At 43.5% G+C, this 19319-nt stretch overlaps 1 long non-coding RNA gene across 1 annotated transcript; it reads right to left on the bottom strand.

Moving 5' to 3' along the window:
* Positions 1–305: 305 nt before the first annotated feature.
* On the bottom strand, positions 306–18961 carry LOC130356066 (uncharacterized). The gene is made up of 3 exons (XR_008888766.1): positions 18895–18961; positions 16106–16203; positions 306–420 (listed from the first exon to the last, which is right to left on the bottom strand). It is a non-coding gene; the product is annotated as an uncharacterized LOC130356066 (long non-coding RNA).
* Positions 18962–19319: the final 358 nt, after the last annotated feature.

Below are 19319 nucleotides of genomic sequence, written 5' to 3'. Positions count from 1 at the left end.
GATCACATGGCAGGACATTTTATTACAAGGACATCAGAGCAGAAGTGGTTTAGGCATTTGGCATAATTCAATCACATCTTCAAACAAATAGTAACAATAAGCGTGTTGAATTTGTAAAGCAAAGGGGCTTGTATATAAGGCTTGGGGTACTTTAATACCTCTAAATCTATTACACGTGATGGCACTCTTATATAGACTTTTTTGGCTGCAAAAGATAAGAAAATGTGTTTCAGTGTTTTAGTTCACTGGACGGATTAACCGGATTTAAAGCATCAGTGCATGGGAAATGTGGCGCATATTTACCTGTGACTTTGTATCTCTCTTTCCTGTTACCTGCCAGCCTCAGATAAACTTGTTGCCTGCGTCTGCCCATCATTCATTGGTATCAGCACAGCGTACTCTGAATTTACTGCCCTAGTCCTATATTGGATTAAATCACACAAGTATTGGAATGTTACAGCGGCTTGTCACACTTATCTCCCCTCCCCTCCCATTACCTGCTCCCCTCCACCTATCCTCACATCCTAAACCATGGGGACACGGATTGCTGAAGAACTTTCTCCCTTGTAGCTTACATATGATACCATCTGTAGCTGAAATAAGGTTTGAAGTGTGAAATGGAAACTCTTAATACGCCTGTGATATGAATTAACAGGACACTTTGAGATTCCCACCTTCTCTCTTTCATGAAAATGCTGTTCTCTAAATATAACAGATAGGAGCATTTATACATCTCCCTTCAAATGAAAGCAATAACCAACTTTATTATTGCAATTAGGACACAGGTTCTAAACTGGCTAAATGTTAAGAGAAATGTAATCCTTTTCTCCGTAAAAGGATATGGGAATTGTTTTGTATCAGGTGCAGTTGAATGTATTGAAATGCAATATTTCTTAAACTCACGTGTATTTTATTCTAGAATTCCAACTCACTTGAGATTGTGATTTCTGATGCCACCGATGTCTCTGGAAGGTTTTTTGAATTATAAAATATAAGACTGAATGTGTCTGGGCCATTGTCTGGAAAAACTCTTTTAATACTTTGTGACATCTGCAAATGTGCATAGTGAAGAATATTCGACAATGAATAGTGAAAAGCTGCGGCGGGTGCTGGAGAAAAGAAGACCCAAAGTCATAGTTACAAGAAGTCTTTATTGCGGTCTGGGCCACATGGAGAGGAAAAAGGAAAGTAAACAACACTAACCAAAGAAGACATTGGCCCTGATTTACTAAGAGTGTTGTGTAGGCTTCTTTGTGGGTTTTAATTCCCCACAATTTATTTTCCATGGTATTTACTAAGGTTTCCCTACATTTTCCACTTTCCCTACACTTTGCTTTTTTTTTTTACTCATGCTGTGATCTGTCTGGTTTTCCTCAGCTCAAATCCACCATATTTTCTATGGAAACCTTAGTAAATATGTTGTTTTTTTGTAAAAATGTTGGGAACACGCCCCTTTCTGGCAACCACGTCCCCTTTTACAGATGGACATGCCCCATTTTTTTCAATTCTCGCGCAAATTCTGGCACAAATTCCGGTGCAGACAGAATTTGCAATAGTAAATGAGGACCATCATCTGTGGTCACTGGTAATGTTGAGCACAAATATTCGAAATGCAAATTTTTACAGCGAATATCGGCACTTCGTGATTTCGCGAATATTTAGAATATAGCCCTATATATTCGTAATGACGAATATTCTTTTTTTTTTTCTTCACAGTACACATCACCACAATGATGTGTACTGTGTAAAAAAAAAAGTGATCATCCCTCCCTGCTTCCAGCTTGTGGTCCAAAGAAAGCTCCAATGTTATTTACTGTGTGAGTCATTGTGGAGCACAAATATTTTGTATATGCAAATATGCAAATATTCATGAATATTGGCACTTCCAGAGGACACTGATCCCTCCATTATTTTAGCTTTAGATAGGGTAGGTTAGTTTAGCAGATAGGTTCTACAGTAGGGTATAGTTTTAGTTAATTGAAAGATATAATTGCGCATGTGCACTATACGAATTTCATTACAATTTTTAGATGAAAAAAAGGGAACGAACAAAGCTAATATGTGAATTGGTCGAATATTCGTCCATATATTCGCGAAATATCACAAATTCGAATATGGATCCTGATGCTCATCACTAGTCACTGGATGTAACTGCGCTGTAATAACTTATAAGATCTTCAGAGCCTTGTAGAACTGGTATCTATAATTATGGTGGTGTTATCATGGTGTTAATATGTGGTCATGGTGTGGTGGATTTGTATGTGATTTGCATAGTGGTACTATTGAACCTAGAAATGCATGTAAAAGTATAGCCTTTGTTGATATGCAGCATGATTTAGACAAATAGGCTGCCAAGAAATAGCTTATTGCTTGTTAGGATTCGGCAGGCTGAATGTGGATCCTCTGTGTCAGCGAGGGATTGGCGTGGACCGTGTCGGTGGACCGGTTCTAGGTTGCCACTGGTTTTAACAAGAGCCCACCGCAAAGCGGGATGGTCTTGCTGCGGCGGTAGCAACCAGGTCGTATCCACCGGCAACTGCTCAACCTCGCTGACTGCTGAGAAGGCGTGGGACAGAAGGACAAGGCAGAGGCAAGGTCAGACGTAGCAGACGGTCGGGGCAGGCGGCAAGGTTCGTAGTCAATAGCAATAGCAGAAGGTCTGGAACACAGGCTAGGCAAACACTATAAATGCTTTCTCTGGCACAAGGCAACAAGATCCGGCAAGGAAGTGAAGGGAAAGTGAGGTTAAATAGACAATCATTGGTGCACTGGCCCTTTAAATCTTAGAGAGCTGGCGCGCGCGCGCCCTAAGGAGCGGAGCCGCGCGCCAGGACGAGACAGCAGGGGACCGGGACAGGTGAGTGACTTGGGATGCGATCCGCGAGCGGGCGCGTCCCGCTATGCGAATCGCATCCCAACCGGCAGTGTCAGTGCAGCGCTCCCGGTCAGCGGTTCTGACCGGGGCGCTGCAGAGAGAGGAACGCCGCGAGTGCTCCGGGGAGGAGCAGGGACCCGGAGCGCTCGGCGTAACATTGCTGTAGTATGTCTAAAATAATTGTAATGAACAAAAAGGACTAAAAGAGGGTGAGGGGTTTCTAATTCACTCTACCCACTATTTCTATTACAATGTTCTTGGCAAGTTTTACTTTGCACTAAAAAGGGTCGTTCCACATTAGAACCTATGCCTACTACACCCTGAATGCCCTGTGACCTGACCTTGCTCCTGTGCTGCCTGCCCACTGACCTCCTGCTGCATTCCTGACTACGCACCTGTGCTGCTAGCCCTGACCTTCTGCTTTCCTGACGACGAGTTGCTGTATCCCTCCTGTGCCTCGAATCTCCTCAGTGGTTGTGCCAGGGGTAGCGACCTGGGTGCCGCCTGCCACAGCAAGACCATCCCGCTTTGTGGCGGGCTCTGGTGAAAACCAGCAGCACCTTAGACTCCGCTCCCACACACCTTAGACTCCGCTCCCACACAAGTCCAGTGGATCTACTAACTCCAGTGTTCCTGTCTTCTAACCGTGAGTATAACAGTAAGATCCGACGATGGATCCTGTTGAGGCACCTCTGCCAGAAGTCATGAATCTTCCCTCCATTGTGGTTCGTCAGTTGCAGCAGTTGGCCCGACAAGGGCAGCAACTTACTCAATTGTGTGCTATGATGCAACAGTTATTAGCCATGCCGCAGCCACCGCAACCTGCTCCACTTCCTCCACCTGTTCCTGCAGCGTCTTCTGGGTCCGAGCTACAGTTACCTTTACCCTCTAAGTATGATGGTGATTCCAAGTTGTGTAGAGGCTTCGTTACACAGTGTTCCATGCATTTGGAGCTTATGTCTGGCCAATTCCCGATGGAACGAGCTAAGGTGGCCTTTGTCATCAGTCTCTTGTCCGGAAAATCTCTGGCCTGGACTACACCTCTTTGGGACCATGGTGACCCATGCCCTTTAACTTGACGGCTGTTCTTGCTGAATTCTGCAGTGTCTTTGAGGAACCTGCTCGTGCCTCTTCTACTGAGATGCCTCTGCTGAATCTCTGCCAAGGGAATTCCTCCGTTGGTGACTACGCAGTTCAATTACGCACTCTTGCCTCAGAACTGGCATGGAACGATGAGGCCTTGTGTTCAACTTTCCAAAAAGGACTGTCTAGCAGTATAAAAGATGCTCACGCTGCAAGAGATCCTCCGTCTTCCTTGACTGAACTTATCCACTTAGCTACACGTATTGATGTGCATTTTGCTGAGAAGCAGGAAGAACTTGACAGAGAACCTGCCGAACACGGCGATATCCTCACCTGCACCCGTGTTCCAACGTCCACCACTGCAGTCCCCTGTGCCTCTTGCCAAAGAGGTTATGCAAGTGGATCGTTCTCGCTTGTTGCAACAAGAAAGATCTCGTCAATGCAGTGAGAATTTGTATCTGTATTGTGCTAGCCCGGAGCACATCCTCAAAGACTGTACTATTTGTCCTCAGCATCCGGGAAATGCTCGTACCTAGGGCAGGTGGGAGAGGCATCCCAAGGTGTGAAGAATACCTCTCTTCGTTTGACCATTTCAGTACACATCTATGCTTCAGTCAAGACTTCATTCATCGCTACTGCATTTTTGGACTCTGGTCCGCAGGCGACTTCATTGATGCCTCTTTGGTCCATAGATATCATCTTCCTGTTACTCGGTTTGCCAAGCCTTTATTCATCTTTTCTGTTAATAGACAAAATCTGGACTGTAAGGTGCTATTCCGTACTGAGCCTCTCGTCATGCAAGTGATTGTCTTGCATAAGGAAAAGATTGAATTCTATGTGCTACCTCACTGTACTTCTTGGTCTTCCTTGGCTCCGACATCATTCCTCGCAACTTGATTGGAGAACTGGAGAAATTACTTGCTGGGGACAGTTCTGTCAAAATCTTTGTCTTAGGCCAGTCCAGCCTAAAGTTTCTCGTCTTTCTCCTTTGCCTCGTCTGACTCTACCCTACCAAAATTTTTCAGATGTGTACTGCGAGAAGCAGGCCAAGACTCTACCTCTACATCGTCCTTACGATTGCCCCATTGATTTACAGCCTGGAACCACACCTCCTCGTGGAAGAATTTACCCGCTATGGGTTCCTGAGACCCAAGCCATGGCTAAATATATCCAGGAGAACCTCCAAAAGGCATTTATCTGTAAGTCCTCTTCTGCTTGATCTGGTTTCTTCTTTGAGGGGAAGAAGGATGGTTCTCTCTGTCCATGTATTGACTACAGGGAACTTAACAAGATAAAGGTCAAAAATCGTTGTCCACCTCCTCTGATCTCCAAACTTTTTGACCGTCTCCAGGGAGCCAAGGTCCTCCCCAAGTTGGACTTGCGGGGAGCATATAACTTTATTCGTATCCGCGAGGGAGATGAATGGAAAATGGCCTTCAATACTCGTGATGGACATTTTGAGTATCTCGTGATGCCTTTCTGTTTCTGCAATACTCCAGCTGTTTTTCAGGAATTTGTCAATGATATCTTCTGAGATCTTCTCTACACCTGTGTTGTCGTATACCTAGATGATATCTTGATCTTCTCTACCAATTTAGAGGAGCACCATACTCATGTTCGTCAGGTTCTTCTGCGCCTTCGGAAGAATTATCTCTGCGCCAAACTGGAGAAATGCCTATTTCAGAAGTTTAGTCTCCCATTTCTCGTCTACATTGTTTCTCATCAAGGCCTGCAGATGGATCCAGATAAATTGTCTGAGGTATTGGATTGGCCTCGTCCTTTTTGCCTACGGGCTATTCAACGCTTTCTGTGATTGGCTAACTATTATCATCAATTCATCCCACATTTCTCTTCCATGGTTTGCTCCGATTGTGGCTCTCACAAAAAAAGGCTTTATTCCCAAGACTTGGTCTCCTGAGGCTGAAGAGGCCTTCTCCTGTTTAAAGTCTGTGTTTGCCTCTGCTCCCGTGCTTTCTAGACATGATACGGAGAAGCCTTTTGCCTTGGAGGTTGATTCCTCATCAGTTGGAGCCGGTGCCGTTCTTCCTCAGAAAAGCACCAAGGGCAAGACTGTAACTTGTGGTTTCTTTTCCAAGACTTTCTCACCTGCTGAGAGGAACTACTCCATTGGAGATCGAGAACACCTCGCTATCAAGCTTGCCTTGGAGGAATGGCAACATTTATTAGAAGGGTCTTTTCATCCGGTCAGCATCTACTCAGACCATAAGAATCTTCTGTACCTTCAGTCTGCTCTGCGATTGAATCTCCGTCAGGCAAGGTGGTCTTTGTTCTTTTCTAGATTCAATTTCTTCCTTCACTCCCGTCCAGCTAGCAAGAACATCAGAGCTGATGCTCTCTCCAGGTCCTCAGACATCATAGGTTTTGACTCCAGAGTAAGGCTTATTATTCCTCCAGATTGCTTGATTTCTGCCGCTCCTGACAATATTCAGCAAGTTCCTCCTGGAAAATCATTTGTGCCTGCCAGATTGAGACTCAGTGTTCTGAAATGGGGTAATTTTTCTTTGTTGGCAGGTCATCCTTGAGTATGTAAGACTTTACTTCTAATCTCTCGGCACTACTGGTGGCTGCATCTAGAATGTGATGTTTCTGATTTTGTTCATTCCTGTGACACTTGTGCCGGAGTCAAGACTCCTCGGCAGAAACCTGCTGGATTCTTACAGCCTTTACCCATTCCAGAGACTCCCTGGTCCCACATTGCTGTGGATTTTATCACCGATCTGCCACTATCCCGTAATAACTCGGTCATTTGGGTCGTGGTTGATCGGTTTTCCAAGAAAGCTCATTTCATCCCTCTACCAGGTCTCCCATCTGCTCCACAGCTGGCGAAGTACTTTTTGCTACATATCTTCCGTCTACATGGTCTTTCACAGCATATTGTTTTGGACCGCAGAGTTCAGTTTGTTTCTAAGTTCGGGAGAGCTCTTTGTACCCGTCTGACATCAATCTGGACTTCTCCTCAGCCTACCACCCTCTTCTTCTGGAGACTTATCTTCTTCATTTTGTTTCTGCTCGTCAAGACGATTGGGTCGACCTTCTCCCTTGGGCAGAATTCTCTTATAATCATAAAGATTCTGAGTCCACGAGGTCTTCTCCCTTTTTTGTTGTTTACGGATTCCATCTCCGTCCTCCTCTTCCACTTCCAGTTTCTTCCGATGTGCCAGCTGTTGATGAGCTTGTCCGTGAATTTTATTCCATTTGGCTAACTCAACAGTCTTTATCTCAAGCTTCCTCACGCATGAAGGCACAGGCTGAAAAGAGTAGAAGACCTACTCCCTCCTTCTCTCCTGGTGACAAGGTTTGGTTTTGCTCCAAATACATTCAGTTCAGGATTCCCTGCTACAAGCTTGGTCCTCGCTTTCTAGGCCTTTTCCAGGTGTTGCAAAAGATTAATCCAGTCTTCTACAAACTCTGTTTACCTGCTACTTTATGTATTCCTAATTGTTTCCATGTTTCCCTCCTCAAGCCCCTAGTCATCAACCAGTTTTCTCTGAAAAATGTTGTCCCCACGCCAGTCTCCGAATCTTCTGATGTCTACAAGGTCACAGAGATTCTTGCCACTAAGACCACAAGAGGTAAACAATTCTTCCTGGTTGACCAGGAAGGTTATGGTCCAGAGGAAAGATCTTGGGAGCCGGAGGAGAATATCCTGGACCGTGACCTTCTCAGGAAATTTCTACACCACAAAAGGAGGGGGAGACCAAAGGGGGGGGGGGTAACTGTTACGGTTTGCTCCTTGGCCGCATGTGCTGGTCATGAGCGCATTGCCCTGCTCTCTCCTCTACCCGGCGGGGCTGGTATTCGCATCACGGAACGCGCCCGCATACGAATCCCAGCCCATCACTCACCTCGGTCCTCTGCTGTCTTCTCCCCTGCCTCTCAGTTCTGCTGCACGTGTCCCCGCCTCCTAGGGCGGGCACTGGAGCTATAAGATTTAAAGGGCCAGTACACTCATAATTAAGTCTACACCGGTGCCTCACTTATAAATTCCTGCACCTTCCACACATTCCTGCCGGATCTTTGTTGCCTTGTGCCATTGAGAAAGCGTTACTGAGTCTTGCCTTGCCATGTTTCTGACCTCTTGTTCTGTGACCTGACTTTGCTCCTGTGCCCCCTGCCTACTGTCCTCCTGCTACACTCCTAAATATGCACCTGGGCTGCTGGCCCTGTCCTTCTGGTATCCTGATTACGAGTTGCTGTATCCCTCCTGTGCCTCGAATATCCTCAGCCGCCTGTGTGGTCAGGTCGTGCCAGGGGTAGCGACCTGATGGGCTCTGGTGAAAACCAGACTCCGCTCCCTTGTATGGCCCGCATCATCTGCCATACAGGTCTAGCGGATCCACTACCTCCAGTGTTCCTGTCTTCTAACCGTGGGTGTTACATAGAGGGTGGTATACTGTATATACCATTACACCCAACAGCACTCACAAAAATGACTGCAATGCTGTGGGTGTTTCACATGTTCCCACTAAGAAAAATATCAACTTGGATAGGTGAATGAGAAAATAGTCAGCTTTTATACAGTAGGCTATATGAAACACAATACTATTATCACAAAACTATGCCTCTGGAATCCAGGTTGTGCTTTATTGCAAAAATAAAGAGGGCAAATGCAAGACAATGGACTATAGGGTCTATTACAAATCCACACAATAGTTATCAATGTATTAACCAGCCTTCTGTCTAAATACATTCATACCCTTAGACCAGATATAGTGACCTCCTATCCCGACCTCCTATCGCAACCTCCTATCCCGACCTCCTATCCCAACCTCATATCTCATCCTCATATCCCGTCCTCATATCCCGACCTCCTATCTCGACCTCCTATCCCGACCTCCCATCCCGTCCTCATATCCCGACCCGTAATATGTGTACCAGGTATTGAAATATCTCCAGCCGTACTGAAGTTATGTGGGAGCATACATTTCCCATTGATTTGTATGGGACTTTAAACAAAAATCCCGACCCTCACAAATGGGGGTAGTTAAGGGTTAAATTAACTATACTATATTTTAAGTGGACATATAAGTAACATGTGACCAAGTATTATCAAAATATCTCCAGCTGTTTGGAAGTTACACAGTAACATATATTTCCCATTGACTTGTATAGGACTTTAAACATAAACCCTACCCCTGGCAAATGGGGGTCGGTAAGGGTTAAATCACCTATCCTATGTTTGTTGTTGACATATAAGTAACATGTGTGCCAAGTTTCATGTTAATATCTTTAGCCGTTTGGACGTTTTTGTGGAACATACATACATACACACACACACACACACGTTGAGTTATATATATATTTATATATATATATATATATATATATATATAGGTTGATAAGAGGGAAAGGATGCTCTATGGGTTTAGTTTCCTGGAGTTCCCCTTTAACCCCTTAAGGACCCAGGGCGTATGGGTAAGCCCTTGCTCCGTGGTACTTAAGGACCCAGGGCGTACCTGTACGCCTGTGGGAGTTTCAGTCCCTGCCACGCGCCGGGTGGGGACCAGACCAGGGGGGTCCTGAGACCCCACCAAAGTGGGCGATCGATGCAAATCGCCGGTCATTTCAGACCGGCGATCTGTGGAGATTCCGGGTCATACGGGTCTTCGGAGACTTGGAAAATAAGTGGGATCGGGAGTGTCCAAGACAGCCACGATCCCCCTGAAGGGATAGGTGTGAGGTGGCAGGGGTGCCACACTTCCTATCCCTGCTATTGGTCGGTCAGAAGCAACCGACCAATAGCAGATCAGGGACGGGGGGGTTAAAGTTTTGTTCTGCCCACCCACAGTAGTGCGGGCAGAACGGGGGAACTGTCCTGTGACCAGAGGTCCATTTACCATCGGTGGCGGCAGTGGGCGGTGATGAGGTCGGAAACCGGTGAGTTGCCTAGCAACATCTGGAGGGCTACCGTTTTGAGACCACTATACAGTGGTCTCTAAATTGTAGCCCTCCAGATGTTGCAAAACTACAACCTTTAGCATGCCCAGACAGCTGTGTGCTGTTTGGGCATGCTGGGATTTTTAGTTTTGCAACAGCTGGAGGGCTACAGTTTGGAGATCACTGTGCAGTGATTTCTAAACTGTGGCCCTCTAAATCTTGCAAAACTACAACTCCCAACATGCACGAACAGCAAAGGGCCATCTTGCCATGCTGGGAGTTGTAGTTGCATACCTCCAGCTGTTGTATAACTACATCTCCCAGCATGCCTTTCGGCGATCATTACATGCTGGGAGCTGTAGTTTTGCAACAGATGGAGGCACACTGGTTTGAAAATACTGAGTTAGATAACAGAACTTAACTGAAGGTTTTCCAACCAGTGTGCCACCAGCTGTTGCAAAAGTACAACTCCCAGCATGTATGGTCTGTCAGTGCATGTTGGGAGTTGTAGTTTTGAAACAGCTGAAGGATTTGCCCCCCATGTGAATGTACAGGGTACATTCACACAGGCGGGTTTACAGTGAGTTTCCTGCTTCAAGTTTGAGCTGCGGCAAACTTTCCACCGCAGCGCAAAATCCTAGCGGGAAACTCACCATAAACTCCCGCCCATGTGAATGTACCCTAAAAACACTACACTGACAAATAATAAAGGGTGAAATACTACATATACACCCCCTTACACTGCCCCCCCCCCCCATAAAAATGAAAAATGTATCGTATGGCAAAGTTTCCAAAACGGTGCCTCCAGCTGTTGCAAAACAACTCCCAGCATTTCTGAGCAGCCGCTGACTGTCCAGGCATGTTAGGAGTTTAGCAACAGCTAGAGGCACCCTGTTTGGGTGTCACTGGCGTAGAATACCCCTATGTCCACCCCTATGCAATCCCTAATTTAGTTCTCAAATGCGCATGCTGCTCTCTCATTTTCGAGCCCTGTCGTATTTCAAGGAAACAGTTTAGGGCAACTTATGGGGTATTTCCGTACTCGGGAGAAATTGTGTTACAAATTTTGGGGGGCTTTCTTTCCTTTTACCCCTTACGAAAAGGAAAAGTTGGGGTCAACACCAGCCTGTTAGTGTAAAAAAAATTTAAAATTTACATTAACATGCTGGTGTTGCTTCATACTTTTTATTTTCACAAGAGGTAAAAGGAAAAAAAGATCCACAAAATTTATAACGCAATTTCTCCTGAGTACGGAAATACCCCATATGTGGGCGTAAAATGCTCTGCGGGCGCACAACAAGGCTCAAGAGGGAGAGCGCCGAAATGGGTGATTTGCACAGGGGTGGCTGATTTTACAGCGGTTCTCACATAAAAGGAAAACAAAAATACCCATGTGTGACCCCCATTTTGGAAACTACACCCCTCAAGGAACATAACAAGGGGTATAGTGAGCCTTAACACCCAACAGATGTTTGACAAATTTTCATTAAAGTTGGATGGGAAAACAAAAAAAAATTTTTTTTTAACTAAAATGGAAAATCCTCCCAAAATGTGTAACCCCATTTCTTTTGAGTAAGAACATACCCCATATGTGGATGTAAAGTGCTCTGCGGGCAACCTATAATGCTCAGAACAGAGGGAGTGCCATTGGGCTTTTTGAGAGAAAATTTGTCTGGAATTGAAGGCCATGTGTGTTTACAAAGCCCCCATAGTTCCAGAAGAATGGATCCCCCCGCCCACATGTGTCCCTATTTTGGAAACTACACCCCTCAAGAAATGTTATAAGGGGTACAATGAGTATTTACGCCCCACAGGTGTCTGACAGATTTTTGGAACAGTGGTCCGTGAAAGTGAAAAATGTAATTTTTCATTTGCTCATCCCATTGTTCCAAAGACCTGCCAAACGCTGGTGGGGTGTAAATGCTCACTCCACCCCACATGTGGGGTCCACTGTTTTGACACCATTGGGGGCTTTGTAAACGCACAAGGCCCCCGAATTCTATTCCAACCAAATTCTCTCTCCAAAAGCTCAATGGCGCTCCTTCTCTTCTGAGCATTGTATCTTGCCAGCAGAGCACTTTATGTTCACACGTATTTCCATACTCAGAAGAAATGGGGTTACAAATTTTGTGGAGCATTTTCTCCTATTACCCTTTGTAAAAATGTAAAATTTGGGGAAAAAACTGCATTTTAGTGAATTTTTTCTTTTTTCATTTACACATCCGACTTTAACGAAAAGTCGTCAAACACCTGTGGGGTGATAAGGCTCACTGGACCCCTTGTTATGTTCCCTGAGGGGTATAGTTTCCAAAATAGTATGCCATGTCATTTTTTCTGTTCTGGCACCATAGGGGCTTCCTAAATGTGACATGCCCCCCAAAAACCATTTAAGAAAAACTCACTCTCCAAAATCCCATTGTCGCTCTTTCCCATCTGAGCCCTCTAATGCACCCACAGAGCACTTGACATACACATATGAGATATTTCCTTACTCAAGAGAAATTGGGTTACAAATTTTAGGGTGATTTCTCTCCTTTTACCCCTTGTAAATATTCTAAACTGGGTCTTCAAGAACATGCAAGTGTAAAAAATTAAGTTTTGAATTTTCTCCTTCACTTTGCTGCTGTTCATGTGAAACACCTAAAGGGTTAACACACTTTCTGAATGTCATTTTGAATACTTTGAGGGGTGCAGTTTTTATAATGGGGTAATTTATGGGGTATTTCAAATATGAAGGCCCCTCAAATCCGCTTCAAAACCTAACTGGTCCTTGAAAAATTAAAATTTTTTAAATTTTGTGAAAAATTGGAAAATTGCTGCTGAACTTTGAAGCCCTCTGATGTCTCCCAAAAGTGAAAACATGTCAACTTTATGATGCAATTATAAAGTAGACATATTGTATATGTGAATTAATATATAATCTATTTGGGATGTCCATTTTCCTTATAAGCAGAGAGTTTCAAAGTAAAAAAAAAATCTAATTTTTCATTTAATTTTGGAATTTTTCACCAAGAAGTGATGCAAGTATCGACAAAATTTTACCACTATCGTAAAGTAGAATATGTCACGAAAAAACTATCTCGGAATCAGAATGAAAAGTAAAAGCATCTAAGAGTTATTAATGCTTAAAGTGACAGTGGTCAGATGTGCAAAAAATTGCCAGGTCCTTAAAGGGGTATTCCGCCCCTAGACATCTTATCCCCTATCCAAAGGATAGGGGATAAGATGTCAGATCGCCACGGTCCCGCTGCTGGGGACCCCTGGGATCCCCGCTGCGGCACCGCGCTCTCATTACAGCACAGAGCGAGTTCGCTCTGCACGTAATGATGGGCGGTACAGGGGCCGGAGCATCGTTACGTCACGGCTCCGCCCCTCGTGATGTCACGGCCCGCCCATTTCAATACAAGTCTATGGGAGGGGGCGTGGCGGTCGTCACGCCCCCTCCCATAGACTTGCAGTAAGGGGACGGGCCGTGATGTCACGAGAGGCGGCGCCATGACGTCACGCTGCTCCGTCCCCAGTATCGCCCGTCATTACGCACAAAGTGAACTCGCTCTGTGCTGTAATGATAGCACGGTGCCGCAGCGGGGATCCCGGGGGTCTCCAGCAGTGGGACCGCGGCGATCTGACATCTTATTCCCTATCCTTTGGATAGGGGATAAGATGTCTAGGGGCGGAATACCCCTTTAAGGTGAAAATGGGCTGGGTCCTTAAGGGGTTAAAAGAAGATTTAGATGGTTTAATTATAGTTACCTTATATCATTGTGGGCACAGCAACACATCCCTCTTCACAATAGGAAATGCGGGGCCAACTAACGTTGATTTTTTTTTTCTGCTTCATGATCCCAGCAATCAACAGGTGAATAAGCATTTGCTTGCTTGTTGGCATAATGAAGTATCTTTTACAAGGGGCAATAATAGATAAGTTCAGCTAATAATTACCCCATGTAAAAAAAGCCGCTTAAAGGGGATGTTCCATCAGGATAACCCTATTTATAGGCTTTATTAAGTACAGTAATCACTATTACATCATTGAAACCCTGCACTGCCCTTTATTATCCAGATCAGAGTCAGTACAAAAGCAATTCTTGCTATGAAGACTTGGCATAACATGGTAGTGCCTATGGTTTTTTAACCCCTTAACGACGCAGGACGTATATTTACGTCCTGAGCCGGCTGCCGCTCCTGAGCCGGGACCTATAACACTGCAAAAAATTTTTTTAAAAAAGTGTTAATAAAGGTCATTTAACCCCTTCCCTAATAAAAGTTTGAATCACCCCCCTTTTCCCATAAAAAAATAAAACAGTGTAAAAAAATAAATAAATAAACATATGTGGTATCGGCGCGTGCATAAATGTTCGAACTATAAAAATATATCATTACTTAAACCGCATGGTCAATGGCGTACGCGCAAAAAAATTCCAAAGTCCAAAAAAGCATATTTTGGTCACTTTTTATACCATTAAAAAAATGAATAACAAGTGATCAAAAAGTCCGATCAAAACAAAAATCTTGCCGATAAAAACTTCAGATCACAGCGCAAAAAATGAGTCCTCATACCGCCCTGTACATTGAAAAATAAAAAAGTTGTAGGGGTCAGAAGATGACATTTTTAAACGTATAAATTTTCCTGCATGTAGTTATGATATTTTCCAGAAGTGCGACAAAATCAAACCTATATAAGTAGGGTATCATTTTAACCGTATGGACCTACAGAATAATGATAAGGTGTAATTTTTACCGAAATATGCACTGCGTAGAAACGGAAGCCCCCAAAAGTTACAAAATGGCGTTTTTTTCGATTTTGTCGCACAATGATTTTTTTTTCCATTTTGCCGTGCATTTTTGGGTAAAATGACTAATGTCACTGCAAAGTAGAATTGGCGACGCCAAAAATAAGCCATAATATGGATTTTTAGGTGGAAAATTGAAAGGGTTATGATTTTTAAAAGGTAAAGAGGAAAAAACGAAAGTGCAAAAACGGAAAAACCCTGAGTCCTTAAGGGGTTAAAGGTGTCTATCAATACTATATTTGTACTGTAGGGGAAAGGTAGCCGCCGGTCATACCAGTTGATTTCCGGCGGTTCCTGCAGCCGGCCCAACAGCAATAAGCTCATGAGGAGAGCAACAATTCCTGATTCCTTTAAGGGTGGTGCTACTAAATGACAAGCATTGATAATACCATATCATAATAAATCTGACCTGTTTCTTTATGTGATTAGACCGTATCATTAGAATGTATTCAAATGCGTAGTATCTAAATATTTTGGCTCATGCGGATGAGATTTCTCCCACCTGTACATCCTTCCTCAGCTCCTTCTTTGCATTAACACGCTGTGAAGTGTGCACCAATAATTCAGATTGTGTGTCCTTTAACCAGTTTGGATATTTGAATAGCTTTCACTGTATGTCATCATTTTGATCTGTGAGCTCTCTCAGAAGTTCTTTTTTTGCCAATTATCAAACGCTTTTCTAGTCCATTATCACCGCACTCAGGGAAAAAAAAAGCAAAGGTAATTTTTAAAAGAAAATAGAAAAATCTTTTCTAAAAAAAAAATAAAAAAAAAGATATCTTTTAAGTGCTCAATTTGTAGAGGTTAGCCGGAAACATAAATATCCTGATTAAGTGGCGGAGAACACAAATCTTTATATAACACAAGCCGGCAGCTGGAACGCTGTCCTCTCTTCTAATTGCATTGCTGCACTGTGAGAAGTGACGCTCTCTCTCTGATCTCCCAGGGCCCCATTCATGTTGGTAATTACACAGAGAAAAGGAACGAACACACTTGTAATTAAATGATGTGCGGCAGACAATGAACTAGTCTTTGGAAAAAGAGAATCAAAGCGGCGAACATGGCAGGGGAGGAGGCAATGAGATGCCCTCCCCCATTTAAATAAATAGATTCAAAAGAGGATACTTTGTAGAAAGGACGGCACAGTCTCTTAGCAGAGGTGGATCCTGATTTTTTTTTTTTTAAAGACTTGAAATTTGGACAGACATCAACCATCCTAAAAACTAAAGGATACTATCTTTCTTGCTGAGAAATAAAAAAAATAATACACTTAATTGAATCGCCTGGTTCTGAGCTGGTATTTTGGACAACTAAGCCCTTTGATTTGGTTACAAAGCAACTGCTAGTTTTTTTATTCATTTAACTCTTGGAAAATTTGCAATACAAGTGTTTTTTTTAAGTGTATACAATGTAATGCTTGGCTTGGGCTCGTGAACATTTCATTTGAGTTCTTTACCCCTTGGTTTGTCCAGGCCTTTTCCATTTTAGGGATCAGTGGAATTTATCCAACAGCACAGATTATTTCGGGATATGTGGAGGCCTGGCTTGTTTGACCTGCAGGATTATAATAGAGAAGACAATAATTTATTATTTATTTTTTAATATATTTTTATTGGAATTTTTAAGTGAGTAAACAATAATACAAAAATGTAAAGAAGAACAATAAATCCCTTTTGGGAATACAGAATACAGCATACATGCACTGTGTGAAACAATCATGAGATAACACAGTCCCAAATGAAGTGCGAGGGCAGAAAGTCACATATAATAGCAGGTCATGTGATAAGAAGGATACGGCAGCAGGTAATCTATTGTTGACACAGCATCTTGGGTTAACATAAGAATATCAGAACACTCACAACCCTTGAAACCTATATCACCCTCTCTTATCCAGATAAGTATATATGTATAGGTGATACCCATACAGAGGCAGATAGACGAGCATTCCTGTAGGAACAGAACTGCTCATCCAACAGTGGTCACCAATCACAGTCATACATTGTCAAGCGTCCACTCTCAACCATCAGGCCAGCCCACGCATTATTCTCCCTTAGCAGCTCCCTCAATTCAAGGGTCAGTCAGTGGATATGAAGAAATGGTCAGAATGTGGTCAGTCATTTGGAAGACGTAATGCTCCCAGTGAACCCTAAAGTTCTTCAGTGTTATACCAGGTAGTGTATCTGAAGGGGTATACTATTTCTGCAATCTCAGTGGGGTCAAAGTGAGACACAATGAAAGATCGCCATCTTTTAAAGAAATTCTGCGTCCCCGGGTCTAGGTGTCGTTCTGCATCAATCCTGTCTACCCCCATGAAGTATTTCAACTGTGAAACAATCATAGCAACATCAGGTGTATGGGCTTCTAACCATGTGTGAAACAGACATCTCAGTGCAACCAGTAGCACAATGTGTAAAAAGGCAGGTATTCTAAGAGAAGAAGACAATCTTGTTGTCACAGTTGCAGTGTCATGATTTGAAGACTGAGAGATTGATGATGAAAATGAAGGATTCGCTAAAACAAGATGATGTATTCCAGTAGAGGGTCTGCAAAACTGAAGGGGAAGAATTACATGTGTAGCAGTTGTTTTGTGTTTTTGACACAACATATTGGGCAGTATTTTATAGAGACTGTCACCACTGACCAGAAGTGTAACTTATAGCTTATGGGCCCCGATGCAGAATCTGCAACAGGGCCCCATGTGCCAAACATTATACAGATCTCTTATTGGGCATGTGTGCTTTGAGGCCTCTTAAGGCATCAGAGCCCCAATGCAACTGCTACCTCTGTACCCCTATAGCTACGCCCCTGCCATTCACATCCTGTCACCAATGCAGCTCCCAATCTAATTTTTCTATTTCAGGCACCTGCACAGTAGAGTCAGTTCCATAGGATATTAATAAATCAATGTTTTGGCATGTGGGAGGAAACTGGTGTACCAGGAGGAAATCCTGAAGACGCAGAAGACAAGCGCGTATAAGCACTGGTTAGGGACTTGACGTGATGAATAATTTTACCTCTGTTCAAAATTATTTTATATCTGGTCTGGTGCTAAACTTGCATTTCTTTGAAATTACATATAGACTTACATATAAGTGGGTTTCTCTTTGGAATGATGCAAAACTTTTTATGGTTGAACTTTTATTTCATTACAATGATGGCACAACTTTTTAGAGTGGTCCTTACACCGGCACTGAGGTTGCACCACAGTGGCTGTTGGCTATTGCAATATGGAGCACAACAACAAGATACTAACAACTTAAGTGAACACTGTCAGATTCAAAAACTTAGCAAAACATTAACCTTTATAATTTACTATATTCTATATAAGAAAATATAATTTCCTTTTTATAGAAACTGTGGCTTATAAAAAAAAATACTCCGTACCATCCAGAAAAAAACCTGTCTGGCTGCAGCATCATCTTTGTCCAAGCTGAAGTACAGGCATAGACAAAGTCCAGTAAGAGAGGGTAGGACTTGCACTCCTCTGTGCTCACTTCTGAATTGACTCTATGGTGCAGGTGCCTGAAATAGGTTGTGAAATAGATTGTGAGCTGCATTGGTGACAGGATGTGAATGGTGACAAAAAAAGGGAGAGGGATACAGGACAGCCTGCAGTTATTGGATGAAGAGAACCAGCACTCAGGGAGGAAGATGAGTCATGCAGAGTGCCCCCTCAAAAGCACAGAATGACAAATCTAGTGAGAAACACATAGCAGGTATTTGTGAGAAATATAGGTGTTAGACGAATAAAAAAAATGTGTGTACATTTTAAGGATTAGGCACTAAGTAACATATACATTTTTTTGGGATATGACAGGTACGCTTTAAAGGGGAAGGCACCCAAACTATGTTAAAAGGGTATTCCAGTATTTGTTTATAAGTTGACTGTGATACAGGGGCTGTAAAGTTAGTGTAGTTCATAATATAGTGTCTGTACCTGTGTTTGATGGCTGGTCTCGCAATTCCTCTGTGACATTTGCCCTGATGTTCATTTTTAGCAGCATACAAAATTACTGGTGTCTCAGCTTTTCCCAGGTTTCAGTGTGGTCCAAGAAATTACATCACTAATCAAGTGTTGAAAGGGAGCCTGTCTTTGCCTCAATGGGTGGAGTGAACCGCTTGGTGGAAGGGATATCATTCTCTACAGGGTGGCAGGTGTAGTTTCAACCACAGCACTGCATGGAAGAGAACTCAGGTGTGTTTCAATAAGTGGGATGAGTGATGTGTGGGAGGGAGAAAAGTTACCTTACAATTACAAACAAGGGATCCTGGGACTTGTAGATGGAGGAACGGAACTCCAACAGGAAGTAGCCACTTCACAAAAAGAAAACACCAGTGTTATAGTGGACTCACAACACTTAGCCCCAGGACAAGCACAGATTCTTCCTAAGCATGTCAATTACTGTCTAGCACGTATTAAAGTCACCTTACGGTGGATAACCCCTTACGGGGAGTGTGAGGGTTACAAACTTACTATTAATTAGCAAATTGTTTATTTAGGGGATATACCGTATTTATCGGCGTATAACACGCACTTTTTAGGCTAAAATTTTTAGCCCAAAGTCTGTGTGCGTGTTATACGCCGATACACCCCCAGGAAAGGCAGGGGGAGAGAGGCCGTCGCTGCCCGCTTCTCTCCCACTGCCTTTCCTGGGGTCTAGAGCGCTGCT

Source organism: Hyla sarda, chromosome 2 (genome assembly GCF_029499605.1).
Source record: "Hyla sarda isolate aHylSar1 chromosome 2, aHylSar1.hap1, whole genome shotgun sequence".
Classification (NCBI taxonomy): domain Eukaryota; kingdom Metazoa; phylum Chordata; class Amphibia; order Anura; family Hylidae; genus Hyla; species Hyla sarda.
This window is presented reverse-complemented; position numbering and strand designations above follow the sequence as displayed.